A 15,829-nucleotide genomic window follows, 5' to 3' on the forward strand; every position below is an offset into this window, starting at 1 on the left:
ACTTTTCACTCAAACAATCTCCATATTTTGTGAAGAAAAAAAAAAAGATTCTCCATCCAACTCAAAAACTTCAAGAACGAGCAAGAAAAATATCCAAAACACAAACCAAATTCGAAACTCGCCTTCGTCACCTACCTTCATTCAAAATCAAAGTGATGCACCTCCTAAACTACCATTATCCTAGTGCATAGTGCACTCTATATCCTATTCATAACCAACCACAATTTCAATCTCAATCTTAATCTCAACTACAATTTCAATTTCAATCTCAAGTACAATCTCAACCGAAAAATGAGTTCAACCCATTTAACAAACTTCCCGACTTGCGATTTTAATTCAAATCCTAAACCAAATTTGAAACTAACTCTCAACCTGAGGTCGTACCCGAAAAGGATTCTGTGCTGGAAGATATTTGACATCAACCATAACCCAAGAAAAAAAAAGACACCTTCCAAGAGTTGGACACCGGAGGAAAAGCGGCGTTGGCTCGTGCGTTGGTAGATGTTTCAAAACACACAAAGGTCGGGAACTACCAAGATGAGCCAACTTTTTACATGAAAGTTACTAGATGTTTTCTCTCGAAAACGAAGCTTGAAGACTACAAAAATAAAATCAAATTTACTCAAAGTGGAGGAACACCAACAAAGTTGTCATGGAGTTTAACACGATATTTGCGAGCTTGATGCAGCAATGGCAAAAATGGTGCAAACGATGAAACAATCTTGCAAAAAGCTCTAGCACTTTACCGAAATGATAATGGGGAGTGATATATATATATATATATATATATATATATATATATATATATATATTACATCATATTTTAATATTTTATGCTCATTATAGAACAAAAGGTATTTATTATGTTTAAGATTTGCATTCAAGTTTTGGAGAGAATTGAAAACAAAACATCATCAATTCATTTAGTTTGCTAGATTTGTATCATGTCTATTCTACTTACATTTGATTTCTTGTTTGCTTCTGTTTTAGTTATAGGTTAATCACCCTAAACTTCTGTTAGGGATCATGAACCATAAACCTATTTGTTGATTTCATGCTTTTATGATAATTTTAATTGGCTTTTATTGTGTTTGATGAATTATCACCCTATCATGTTAAAGTTTTAGTCTTTATTACCTTTTCATTCGAGTTATGTGTATTAGATGATCATTTTAGCTAGGATGTCAAAAACCCCCATGGGACCCCATTCCTGTGAGACTATGATACCGTACGGGACTAATTTAAAAAAAATAGGGAGAGAGAGCAGAGGCAGGGGCGAGATTAAACCCCATTTACTTTCGTGATCGAAGTCGGGAGTGGGCATTTCCATCCCGTATTCCAGCGAGGGCCCCCTTTGTATATTAATATAAACAAGTTATATATATATATATATATATAGATATATATATATATATATATATATATATATATATATATATATATAGAGAGAGAGAGAGAGAGTAGATTATGTAATTTTGGGGTTTCCTACTTTCCTTCCTCAATCTCACTTCATACATACAACTTCAGCCTTCACATCGACTTCTCAGTTCTCTCATAGTACCACCTAACTAACCTAAGATGCCAAGACTCAACGTCGACCATTCCCTTCATCAGCTTCGTCGACGACACATTCACCGGCCACTAGTTGCCTTCAACCTGCCAATGCCCTTCTATTTGTCTTCATTAATCACAGTTTACACCCCTCTCTAGGTTCTAGCAATCGAATGGCGACAAGACCACAACTGACTTCCGCCTGTCGTCGTCTGCCTTTACCACCTGCCTTTATGCCTTCCACTTGTCTTAATCCACCTATCGACACCCTAATTTCATCTCCATGACCCCACCTTCGGTAATCTACACTTCTCACATATAATTTGTGGTTGCTAGTATGTAGTTATGTTTAGTAATTAGTTGAGACTTCTGATTTCTCACATATCAAGTTTTTTGTGAATTTTTTTTATCAGATTTGTTGTAAATATATTTCATTCTTTCGGTGTTCTGTTTTCATATTTTTTTCTGAGGTGCTAAACTGAGGTAAAATAATCTTATAGATGTATGTTTTTGCATCTATAAGCAAGAAAACAAGTACTAAAGGAATTACCTATTCAGTTATCTTTATGAATTGAATTATAAAACTGATTATATATTTGTGAATCGAACTCATAATTCATAAAGTTATGTTTCTAAAGTGAATGTTTTAATTTTCATCAAACAAAGGTTGTTGACTTGTAATGTTGTTGGTTGTTGATAATGTTATGTGTTCAAAAGTAGTTCGTCTATTTTTGTATAATAATACTTCATGAAAGTCTTAATGGTTTAGTGTAACATCCCGAATTTTAGGAGTACGACTTACGAGTTTAAAGTGTAATTTCAAAGAAAGGACTCGATGTGTAGGTACGCTTACTCATTGAGTCGGAGCGGGTTTGGGTCGCGAATTAAGTGACCAACTCACCGAGTCGGAAGCTGGACTCGACGAGTTGGTGCTGGGATGAGAAAAACCCTAATCTTAGGGTTTGCACCGTATTTAAAGGACTTAATGTCCTCCCCTTAGCACCCTTAGCCCCCTTTAAGATCCAGTAAACCCTAGCTCGTGTGTATAAGGCCATTGGAGGGAAATTGAAACCCTAGCTCGTGTGTATAAGGCCATTGGAGGGAAATTAAAGCTTTGTGAGGTGTTCTAGTGGAAGAAACTTGAAGATTGAAAGGGTTTGCATCAAGAAAGTAGTGTAGATCCAGAATATACTGCAGTTTTGGGCACATCTTGGAGGTAATGAGTTGTTACCTTTCCTTTGTTGCTCCTAGATTTATTCTTGAATGAGATTTGGGGCCATTTTGGTATGATTGGGATCCACTTCAGGTTTGGAGTCCAAATCTGAGGTTGCTACTTCAGATATAGACTTGTATTGGTCTAGAAAGTCATAAAGCATCAGTTATTGAATTGTAGGTGAAGCCCTTTTGTCCAAAAATCAAGCCCTGGTGTGTTTTGGGCCTATATCTCTTTGGTTTCACGTAAAGTTTGTAACTTTATGTGAGGGGTAGATTGTAGAAGGGTGGATCTACGGATTGGAGCCTCAGCATGGCTCGAAAAGCCTCTGAATGGATTGAGAACTGGATAGACTCAGCGAGTCACATGGGTGTACTCGACGAGTTGGATGAACATGTGCATTGACTCGACGAGTTGGAAGAACGACTCGGCGAGTCTGTTGAAGATTTCCTTGGACTCGGCGAGTCTGTTCTTAGACGCGACGAGTCTGGTCGTGGAACCCTAACATCTTTTGGTTAAAGCTTTGGATCGGCGAGTCGAGGGACGTCTCTGTGAGTTGAGCAGGATGAGACTCGGAGATCGTTGGACTCGATGAGTCTTGGGGTGACTCGGCGAATTGAGTCGTGTTATGGGAGGTTCTGTGTATAGGAACTCGACAAGTCGACAGGTTGACTCGGCGAGTAGAATCAACAGGAACGTTGACTTTGACTGAGGACTTTGACTTTGACCTTCAGGGGTATTATGGTAGTTTGAATATTTATGTCAATGGTTATTGATGGATATAGGTGTTGGAGTTTGATGCAGTGCTTTGGGATTATTCTCTCGTGATTCGATTCGGCAGTTGCAAGGTGAGTTATCCTCACTATATCAATAGGGTCTAAGGCACCAAGGTCGGCCCTTTTAGTTGTTATCATGGTTACAGTATGCTACATGTGGTTATGATATGTTAGATCGGTATCCGGATAGACAGTATGTTGTCATGCTCTTATGATCTGTTAGGATTGGTATGTTAGTGAATTGGTTAGGTCGGTGTTTTGGTTATGAGAGATTACTATGATCGATGATTTGTGAGATAGTTATATCTGATATCTGTACATGTATTGTTTGATGTGCTTATTGATCTGTTTAGATCGGCGTCCTGGTAATTAGGACAATATTACGTTAGTGACCTGGTTTAGGCCGGTATCTTGGTATATAGGATGATGCTATGTTAGTGGCCGGTTAGGTCGGTATCCTGGTTAGGATGTTGATATGCTATGTGATCTGGTAGACTGTTTGTCTGGTTAAGGATTTGTTATGTGATTAGTTGTTTTATGTGCACATGGTTGTTTGACGGGGGTTGGGTTGCGGCGGGTCATGCTTTGTGCTATAGGCCTACATACCCAGGGTGGACCGGATATTCCAAAGGCCCAGCGAGCGGTCCGGATATGCTGAAGGCCCTAAGAGGGCGGACCAGACGTGCCGAGGCTCGGAGAGTGGACCAGGCCGACTGAAGGCCCGGTGTGGGCGGACCAGTCATACTGTAGACTTGATGTACATGGCTAGACTCGGAGGGTGGACCAGGTGGACTGAAGGCCCGGTGCGGGCGGACCAGTCACACAGTAGACCCGATGTGCCTGGCTGTTCTATTTGTGATATGTTATGAGTATGTTGATGTGTGGTTGGTATTTTGGGGGTAACTCACTAAGCTTTCGGGCTTACAGTTCAGTGTTTTGTTTCAGGTACTTCAGGAGATCGTGGCAAGGTGAAGGCGTGATCGTACCGCTCCTCATGTTTTATGATTTATGTGATATGGTGCTGGGGGATACTCTGATGTTTAAACTATTTTGAAAACAAGATGTATGAACTTAATGATTTTTGAATGAATTAAAATGTTTTAATTTGGCTAAAATTTTATGACGGTTACAAGTTGGTATCAGAGCCTTGGTTTGAGTGAATTGGAGGAACATTCGTGTGAATCCAGTCTCAAATCAAGGAGGGATTTACAAAATGAATTTCAAAAGGTTTTCGAAATAAGTAAAGAAGGATGCAGAGGGTACGATCAGCCAGAGCCAGTAAGTAGGCCTCAAAATACCACACAAGTTATTTGATTATCTGATATGTTAGAACAGCATGCTAGTACTAGGCTAGGGATCTTCAGGAATTGCATGATAGAATTGCCTGGTTTCATGGTGCCTATTAGCCTAGGAGTTTCCTTATATGAAATTGACATCCTCACTGTAATTGTTTAGTGTATGCATCACGATTGTGCATAATCAAGATCTTATAGCCTGAGAATGTCTGATTCGACCTTAGGGTAGAATTGGATATCCGAAAGTCTATCGGGTCCAACGTTATGTGTGGCTAATATACACTAATACTGCAGGGTTGGTGGAAGTTTCATGGATTGGGTGGGTAGTGAGAGGTCGGGATGCCAGTTATGAGATGTTTAGCATTCCTCTAGGAGTGAGGATTTAAGCGCTCGCTATATCTATGTATATTGTTAGGTTGTTGTGATGATACTTGAGATAAATATAGGTATGTGTGTAAGGTAGTATGGGCCCGTACTACTGAAAGCACAGGACCCATACGCGTAGCAAGGAAGTCACAACCCCTAGGGTTGGGTTTTGGGGTTGTTTCCCTGTCATTATAAATGTTATTAGAGATCTTTTGGTGTATTTCCAGAATGGTGGTCACGAGACGTCTTGTGACTGGATCCAGGTTAGGATCGGGAGCTGGCAGCCAGGATAGGCTAGCATTGTCAGAGGATAGTGTCAGGGAGATCCTATGGGAGGAGACGATCGAGATTGTTCGGGGATAAATTTCGAAGATGGTTGGGTCTTTCAAAGAAGCTATGGTTGAGTATTTTGTCGAGCGTCATGTAGACATTGCGGAGACGGTTGTCGCGGCAACTTTTGCAGTTGTAACAACGGCAGGGAGAGGAGATGGACGATCCTTCTAGGACCGGGACTTGTTATTGGTGCATAATATGATGAGCAGAAGGATACAGTTATCTGGGAGCAGGAAGATGACCTGTACTCGTTATATTTCTGCGGGTTGAGCGGGATGAGTTTTCATCGATGCAAGTTAATAGAGGTGGCGCCAAATGGGCGAGAGATAGTGGGATAATACTGGGTCAATACCCGGTGGTTTAGAATGGTATCCAGTTTTCGCAGGTGGCGAATGAAGGCATAAGACGGAAGTAAGGTAGTGTCTTCTGGTGGCATTTAGGGATGAGTGTTGTTATCAGAAAAAGGAAGTCGGTGGCCGAATGGAAGCAGTTATCAGGACCCTGCAAGGGAAGAAATGGATTTTAGGGATTCGATAGCAGTGTTTGAAGGAATCTGGGTCGGTTTGAGATCAGTGGATGCTTTGTGGGAATATCATCCGAAATTTTGTGTTGTCACAGGCTTCGAGGAGGAAGCCTAATTTAAGTTGGGGAGAGTTGTAACATCCCTAATTTTAGGAGTACGACTTAAGAGTTTAAAGTTTAATTTCGAAGAAGGGACTCGACGAGTATGTAAGCTTACTCGCCGAGTCGGAGCGGGTTTGGGTCGCGAATTAAGTGACCAACTCGCCGAGTCGGAAGCTGGACTCGACGAGTTGGTGCTGGGATGAGAAAAACCCTAATCTTAGGGTTTGCACCCTATTTAAAGGACTTAATGTCATCCCCTTAGCTCCCTTAGCCTCCTTTGAGATCCAGTAAACCCTAGCTCGTGTGTATAAGACCATTGGAAGGATATTGAAGCTTTGAGAGGTGTTCTAGTGGAAGAAACTTGAAGATCAAAAGGGTTTGCATCAAGAAAGCAGTGTAGATCCAGAATCTACTGCAGTTTTGGGCACATCTTGGAGGTAATGAGCTGTTACATTTCCTTTGTTGCTCCTAGATTTATTCTTGAATGAGATTTTGGGCCATTTTAGTATGATTGGGATCCACTTCGGGTTTGGAGTCCAGATCTAAGGTGGCTACTTCAGATCTAGACTTGTATTGGTCCAGAAAGTCATAAAGCATCAGTTTTTGAATTGTGGGTGAAGCCCTTTTGTCCAAAACCCAATCCCTAGTGTGTTTTAGGCCTATATCTCTTTGGTTTCACGTAAAGTTTGCAACTTTATGTGAGGGATAAATTGTAGAAGGGTAGATCTACGAATTGGAGCCTCAGCATGGCTCTAAAAGCCTCTGAATGGATTAAGAATTGGAGAGACTCGTCGAGTCACATGGGTGTACTCGACGAGTTGTATGAACACGTGCATGGACTCGACGAGTTGGAAGAACAACTCGGCGAGTCTGTTGAAGATTTCCTTGGACTCGGCGAGTCTGTTCTTGGACGCGACGAGTCTGGTCGTGGAACCCTAACCTCTTTTGGTTAAAGCTTTGGATCGGCGAGTCGAGGGACGACTCTGTGAGTTGATCAGGATGAGACTCGGAGATCGTTGGACTCGATGAGTCTTTGGGTAACTCGGCGAGTTGAGTCGTGTTGTGGGAGGTTCTGTGTATAGGAACTCGACGAGTCGACGGGTTGACTCGGCGAGTAGAATCAACAGGAACGTTGACTTTGACTGAGGACTTTGACTTTGACCTTCAGGGGTATTATGGTAGTTTGGATATTTATGTCAATGGTTATTGATGGATATAGGTGTTGGAGTTTGATGCAGTGCTTTGGGATTGTTCTCTCGTGATTCGGTTCGGCAGTTGCAAGGTGAGTTATCCTCACTATATCAATAGGGTCTAAGGCACTAAGGCCGGCCCTTTTAGTTGTTATCATGGTTACAATATGCTACATGTGGTTATGATTTGTTAGATCAGTATCCGGATAGACAGTATGTTGTCATGCTCTTATGATCCGTTGGGATTGGTATGTTAGTGACCTGGTTAGGTCGGTGTATTGGTTATGAGAGATTACTATGATCGATGATTTGTGAGATAGTTATATCTGATATCTGCTACGTGTACTGTTTGATGTGCTTATTGATCTTTTTAGATCGGCGTCCTGGTAATTAGGACAATATTACGTTAGTGACCTGGTTTAGGCCGGTATCCTGGTATATAGGATGATGCTATGTTAGTGGCCGGTTAGGTCGGTATCCTGGTTAGGATGTTGATATGCTATGTGATCTGGTAGACTGTTTGTCTGGTTAAGGATTTGTTATGTGATTAGTTGTTTTATGTGCACATGGTTGTTTGACGGGGGTTGGGTTGCGGCGGGTCATGCTTTGTGCTGTAGGCCAACATACCCAGGGCAGACCGGATATTCCGAAGGCCCAACGAGCGGTCCAGATATGTTGAAGGCCCCAAGAGGGCGGACCAGACATGCCGAGGCTCAGAGAATGGACCAGGCTGACTGAAGGCCCGGTGTGGGCAGACCAGCTATACTGTAGACTCGATGTACATGGCTAGACTCGGAGGGTGGACCAGGTGGACTGAAGGCCCGGTGCGGGCGGACCAGTCACACAGTAGACCCGATGTGCATGGATGTTCTATTTGTGATATGTTATGAGTATGTTGATGTGTGGTTGGTATTTTAGGGGTAACTCACTAAGCTTTCGAGCTTACAGTTCAGTGTTTTGTTTCAGGTACTTCAGGGGATCGTGGCAAGGTGAAAGCGTGATCGTACCGCTCCTCATGTTTTATGATTTATGTGATATGGTGCTGGGGGATACTCTGATGTTTAATATATTTTGAAAACAAGATGTATGACACTAAAAACCCCAAGGACATACATCAAGGAAACTGATAAGATGGAGAAACTGAGTGTCACCCACCTCAGCCCAGCACAGAAGGGATATGCACTTTCGACCGTAGAGGGGTTCAAATGGAGCTGCTTTGATGCTCGTGTGATAACTGTTGTTGTAGGAAAACTCGACAAGGGGTAAGTGGGTATCCCTTGCCTTACCAAAGTCGATCACACTGGCTCACAACATATCTTCCAGGGTTTGGATAGTCCTCTCACTTTGTCTGTCGGTCTGTGGATGGTAGGCTGTACTCATGTCCAGCCTCGTCCCTAGGGCGTTTTGTAGTGATTGCCAAAATCTTAAAGTAAACCTACTATCTCTATCGGAGATAATAGATATGGGGACACCATGCAGTCGTACAACTTCCTTAATGTATGTCTTTGTGAGTTTCTCCATCTTATCAGTTTCCTTGATGGGTAGGAAGTGCGCGAACTTGGTCAATCTATCGACGATGACCCATATGGTATCAAGCCCATCTGTTGTCTTGGGTAGCTTGGTTATGAAATCCATAGTGATCCGCTCCCACTTCTATTCAGGTATCTCTGGTTGCTAGAGTAGACCTGATGGCTTCTAGTATTCAACCTTGACCTTGGTGCAAGTAAGGCATTTGCTTATGAAGGTAGCAATCTCTGCTTTCATGTTAGGCCACCAATATGACTTCTTGAGGTCCAGATACATCTTATATGAACCTGGGTGAACGGAATATCGGGTGTTGTGTGCTTCCTTCATGACCAAGTCTCTGAAGCCACCTTGTTGCGGTGTCCAGATTCGTTCCATGAGATATAAGGCTCCGTCACCCTTGACCTCCAAGTTCTTATCCATTCCTCGTAGGGATTCTCCCGCCACATTCTCAGGTTTCAAAGCTTCGAGTTGAGCCTCCTTAATCTGCGCGGATAAATGCGAATGGATAGTCATTGTTAATGACTTGACTCTTCGACCGGAATATTCCTTTCGACTTAGGGCGTCTGCTACTACATTGGCTTTTCCCGGGCGATAACGAATCTCGCAGTCGTAATCATTGAGTAGCTCGACCCACCATCGTTGTCTCATATTGAGCTCCTTCTGGTTCAGTATGTGTTGGAGGCTTTTATGGTCAATGTATATCGTGCTCTTCGTACCATACAGGTAGTGTCTCCAGATCTTTAGAGCGAATACAACCGCTCATAATTTGAGGTTGTGCGTGGTATAGTTAACTTCATGTGTCTTTAGCTGTCTCGAGGCATAGGCGATGACCTTACCTCGTTGCATCAGGACACAACCGAGCCCCTGATTGGACGCATCACAGTATACTACAAAATATTCTATTCCCTCGGGGAGGGATAGTATTGGTGCGGTGCATAAGGTTCGTTTCAAGGTCTGGAATGCCTTCTCCTGTTTCCTTCCCCAGTCAAAGGTCACGCTTGGGTCAATGTGGTAAGGGGTTTCGCGATCCTAGAGAAGTTCTTAATGAATCTACGGTAGTAGCCAGCGAGGACTAGAAATTGACGAATTTCTGTAGGCGTCTTTGGTGCTGACCAGTTCTCAATAGTTTTAATATTGGATGGGTCCACATGGATTCCTTCCTCGCTAACCACTTGTCCTAAGAATTCAACTCTTCGGATCCAGAATTCGCACTTACAGAACTTCGCATATAACTTCTCCGATCGTAGGGTTTATAGGACTCGTCGTAGATGATCTCTATGCTCCTCCTTACACCGAGAGTAGACAAGTATGTCATCAATGAAGACGATGACGAACTGATCCAAGTAAGGACGACACACCATATTCATTAAATCCATGAATATTGCGGGTGCGTTGGTCAGTCCGAAGGGCATCACTACGAACTCGTAGTGTCCGTAACGAGTTCGGAAAGCTGTTTTTGGAACATCCTCCTCGAGCACTCATAATTGATGATACTCGAACCTTAGATCAATCTTGGAAAAGTAACTCGCCCCTTGCAGTTGGTCGAATAGGTCGTCTATGCGAGGAAGAGGGTAGCGATTTTTGACCGTGAGTTTGTTGAGCTCCCTATAATCGATGCACATACGAAACGATCCGTCTTTCTTCTTTACGAACAAGACCGACGCTCCCCAGGGTGAGAAGCTTGGTCTTATAATACCCTTATTGAGCAGCTCGTTAAGTTGACCAGATAGTTCTTGCATCTCAGCAAGCGCTAGACGATAGGGCGATTTAGCTACGGGGGTAGCTCCTGGAATTAAGTCGATCCTGAACTCGACCTGACGTTGCGGAGGTAAGCCTGGTAATTCTTCTAGAAAAACGTCGGGGAAGTCGCATACTGCGGGGAAGTCTTTTAGATCTTTCGTTTTCTGGCTCGTGTCGACAACGTGTGCAAGGAACGCATGATATTCTTTACGTAAGTACTTCTGGGCTTGAATACTCGAGATGATACGAAGACTCGCACTGGGTTTGTCTCCGTAGATTAACAAAGTTTCGTTATTCGGTATGTTTAGGCGAATGGATTTGTCGAAGCACATGATATCAGTACGATGGAGACTCAACCAGTCCATGCCCACAATGACATCGAAACTCTTGATCGATACGGGTATAAGGTCGATTGGAAACGAATGATTATCTAGCGTGAGGGTACAACCTATGTAGATCTCATTAGAACTCTCTGTCTTTACATTAGCTATTTCTACGACGAATGTTTCTTTTAGTGGTTGTGGGGATTGCTTAAGTAATTGTCTAAAGTTATGGTTCACGAAACTTCTTTCTGCTCCACTATCGAATAGGATACAAGCATAAGAGTTATCAAGAAGGAACGTACCTGTGACTACTGTGGGGTCTGCTACCGCTTCATTGTGGCCAATAGCAAGTAGTCTCCCTGTTCCTCCCGCATTCCCAGCCTTTAGGCAGTTTTTCTTGAAATGCCCTACTTCGCCATAGCCATAACAGGCCTGGCTTACTCCCGAGCCGGAGACATGAGAAATGGGTTTGGGTGGAGATCTGTAAAACCGGGTTGTATGGCCCTTCCGGTCGCAATTAGTGCAGTGCATTTCACGGCAGGGGCCGTTATGATGGAAGGGGCACTTTGGGCACTTAGGCAGGTTTCCAACATAGGATTTTGCTGGTACAGGGGTAGCAGGAGTGGTGGCAGCATGGACAACCACAATCTGTTGTTTTTGGAAGAGGATTGAGTTTTCTTGTCCTTCTTTTTGTCCCACGACTTCCTCTTGTTGTCGGATGTCTTGGTCGGTGCATTGGCAGTTGTTGTTGTTGTTGATGGAGTGGAAGGAAATTCATGATCAATCAACCTGTGGGCCAATTCCTTGGCGCTGTCAAAGGTTGTAGGATGTGAAGATACAACGTTTCCTTGATACGGGGGCACTAAACCCCAGATGTATCGTTTAATTTTCTTGCTCTCAGAAGGGATCATGTTAGGGCACATAGCTACCAGGTCGCAAAACCTGGCCGTATAAGTCACTATGTCTGTCCCTTTCATCTTGAGGTTCCATAGTTCCTCTTCGAGTTTCTGAACCTCACCTCTAAGGCAGTACTCCCTTCTCAGCAGGTCCTTCAGTGTATCCCAGCCCGTGGCGTTGGCTGTTACTAAAGAGAGTGAATTGACATGGCCATTCCACCATGTCAGGGCCCTTTCGGTGAAAGTGGCAACAGCGAAATTATGTTACTTTCTTCGGGGCATGAGCACATTTCGAAGACGGCTTCAGTTATTTCGATCCATTGGGACAAAGCAAGGATTCCTCCGGTTCCATTAAAGAATACCGGTTTGCAGTTCATGAAATCCTTATATGTGCACCCCTGCGTACGTGCGTGGATTTCACCATGTTTAGAGTTGGTGCCCATTCCGGCTCCACTTGCATCGCCAGAATTCATTTGGGCCATAGCTGCTGTCACAGCTGTCTGAAACAGCACCGGATCAAACTGCGGAGGAGGAAGTGGTGGAGGTGGAGTTTGAGTCGCAGGTCTGCCTCTGTTCGGGTGCTTGCGGGGAGGCATCTTTTACTGAAAGTTTATAGAGATGATGACAATAATAAGAATCAATTGCAAAACATGATGAGAGTGTTTCATGGACTAAATCGACATAGTCCAACCATCAGGTAGAGTCATAGCAACAGAGTAGGTAACTGCCAATATTACTGGTATTAATGATGTAATATGAGTTCGGGAAAAGTGACCTAGCAGTAGGTCTTACATCAAACCATAAGGGAAAATGTTGGCAGTCTAGGAGTCTATGTAAAGTACTTTCAGAGTTAGAAATGTTTACAGACAAGTGCTCTACCGAGCATAGAAAAGAAAATGCTATTCCTCAAACAAAAGAGGAAGATAAGTGGACATCTTTTACTGGCGACGGGTATCCATGGGGCAAACCCTCAGATCAGCCAGTTGGTGCACAACTTCTTGAAGATGTCATTCCTGTGCTCTCTGACGCGCCCGGAGTTCCCTGACTTCGGGTTGGGATGCAGCTAGCTGCTGTTGCAGAGCCTCATTGGTCATTCTAGTCCTATCTATAGCTTCTTCCAGCTGTCGGATACGGACAATGTTAAGGTTAGAGTAGGCATCAACCTCCACAACTCTGCCAATGGCTGCTTGACCTTGCTCGATGTTCTTGGCAATTCTTCAGACCATGATGGGCAAGACTCGGTCCGCCGAACCTCCCTCTCTTATGTTGTAGAAGCTTCGGTCTTCGTTGAAAGGTAAAGGCTGACCCTGTTCATCGCTCCATCGGTTCAAGGTTATTGCCCACATGGGAGTGGGACCTCGAAATGCTAGACGGGGGTTAGGGTTCGGATCTATTGGGAGTAGGTTGCTGACTTCTGGTTCGGATTCGAAGCTATCCGGAAAGCCTTCTGCATAGTGATCATCCAAAGGGATCGGGTGATCATCTTCTAACTCTTCCTCGAGCCATCCTCTAATGCCTTGGTTTGGATAGTATGGATCGTCGGGATGGTGGAAGCCAACCATGCTATTTACGCGAGAATGGGGAAAGAAAGGTTAATAGACGTACTAATCTAGATTACTTATAAGATGATCGTTATTAGCCGACCCAATACTTGCATAGTGCATACCAATTACATGTAACCGTAGCAGGATAAACCTTCGAATAAGTGACCCTAACTCTAAGTCCACAATCAAACAAGAACAGGAAATGGAGAAAAGATCACAAATTCTAAGTCTATAGCGCCTTAGTCACATCTAACCATGGTGTACCCACTTAGCAACTATTGCCCTACTAGTAACGACCCTTTTAGTTCTCACATACGCAGTTAATAGAATGCAGAATACTCCTATAGTATTCTTGTTCTAACGTTCTTGTGGTAGTGTGGGTAAGTTTTTAGATTTGTTGCAACATCACAATCACTCTTAGGCACATGCTAGTCACTCCTAGGAAAATGTAGTTGATCAGGCTACATCCGCCCTGATGTGATTCTATGTCTCTAAGCCTAATTGTGTTGTCCAACAATCTTAATACTTTTGTTCTGTTCTAGTATGATACTGATCCTTTGTATTAATGGATATGTATATATATATATATATATATATATATATATATACTTAGTTAAATATTTTAGTATTTAAAAGTATATGTTCTTGGTCAAAGTGTTTTAGTCCCGGAGTGTTTATAGTTCGTATATCTTTTATGGGTTGATATACTTGATTCACTATAAACAATGCTCTGATACCAATCTGTCACACCCCAAAACCGAGAACGGCGGAATACGTTCTGGGGTGGAGGACGTCATGTACAGTATCATAACAATGCATAATAGTAAGAATAAGCAACAACATCCACTTCATTAATATAGTAATTGTAATACAAGCGTGTTCTGTGCAGTTTGTAGACACCAAAAAGTATAATAAAAATTAAAGAGGAGTCTTGTATGCACTCCGTCTTCTCAAAAGCTGTATCTGTACCTGTCTATTGCTGGTCTGAGAATACAAGTTATTTTGAAAACAAGTATCAGCATAAAGCTGGTGAGTTCATAAGGACTTAGTGTCATTTCTTGTATAAAAGTGTTTACAATCATGTAACATGAAAGTTGTTATCATGTTTGAAAATAGTGTGAATCTCTAGAAAATCCTATATTTTCTAATAAATGTAGTCTTCTACCAAGACTTGGTTACTTGTAGGTTTGATCCTTTGAGTATGTAAAAGTTTTCCCAATTAGACTCTTAATTACTATAAGAATATAGTTGGACTTCGTTAGAACAAAGTAAATGGGGAAATAATGTATTATTCCAGCAGTGTTACTGCCGACTGGATGGTAATTAACCGCAGACTCTAGGAAGCAATATGTATTTAATACACCCCGGGGAGTCTACTTTACCTTTAATTCATAATTTGTTAATTTAGGGTTCCGAATGTGAATCTGTATGTAACCAGGCGAACAGGCGATTGAATGTATCATGACCCTCCAGGTCATACGTAGTGTGGTAGCATGTTATCATCCCTGGGCCTAGTCGGCTCGGACTGTAGCTAGAAGTCGGGATGTGTGAGTGTCCGCCCTGTATAAATCTATACACGTAGAGCCCGCTCTCCCTCCAGGAGACTAAGGTTACACGGTGAAGGCGCAGTAAAGTGTCGTATAGAGAGATAGTGTCTCACATTCTGTTTTAGTATGTTCTCTTGTATTAGTGTATAGTGTGCTACTCAGTATAATGTATTTAGTGTTCTTTTGTATAACATATAGTATTCTTTCTGTATAGTACTTAACATGTAGCGACTCATAATAGCACTAACCGTGGTAAGTATCATAGCAATGGTAGTGAGGAGTGGTAAACCTTAACTATACCTATTATAGTTAACTAGCATGTTGCAGTCATTCTTGGATACTCATAAGTATTGAACTGAGTGAAGGTATTCATATCCAACACAAATACGTACAATATATAACTAAGAATTCAACGACAGTTGGACAGATAACAAATTACCCTAAGACCCCAATCAAACAAGAACAGGAAATAAGGCGAGCTATCAGTCCTGAGTCCTTCAAGTCTTACTTATATAAATATATTGGTGTGAATATGTTTTAGAAACATAAGAAGTTTTAAAAGAATTTGAAAATAGTTTTTATAACAAATTATCATGTAAATGAATTTGAAAACATTGAAAGCAGTTTTGATGGCAAAACGGTTAAAAGTATACATATCCTTTATGATTGTAAGCTACAAATCACATGTGATTGATACTATAAATTGTTGGATTCCACTTGTATTCCCCCCATAAAAGCATTTTGAAACATTTGAAAGGTTAATTAAGGGGTATGAACTCACCTGCAGCAAGTGGAGTGGATGGAATGCCGGGTAGGATGCTAGGTGTCAAGTGAGGACTTGAACACGCCCACGGATCCTATGTAACATATAGTGGTAGATGACGGTGTCTAATTAGTCATTTTA

The sequence above is a fragment of the Lactuca sativa genome, chromosome 8 (genome assembly GCF_002870075.4).
Source record: "Lactuca sativa cultivar Salinas chromosome 8, Lsat_Salinas_v11, whole genome shotgun sequence".
NCBI classification, from domain to species: domain Eukaryota; kingdom Viridiplantae; phylum Streptophyta; class Magnoliopsida; order Asterales; family Asteraceae; genus Lactuca; species Lactuca sativa.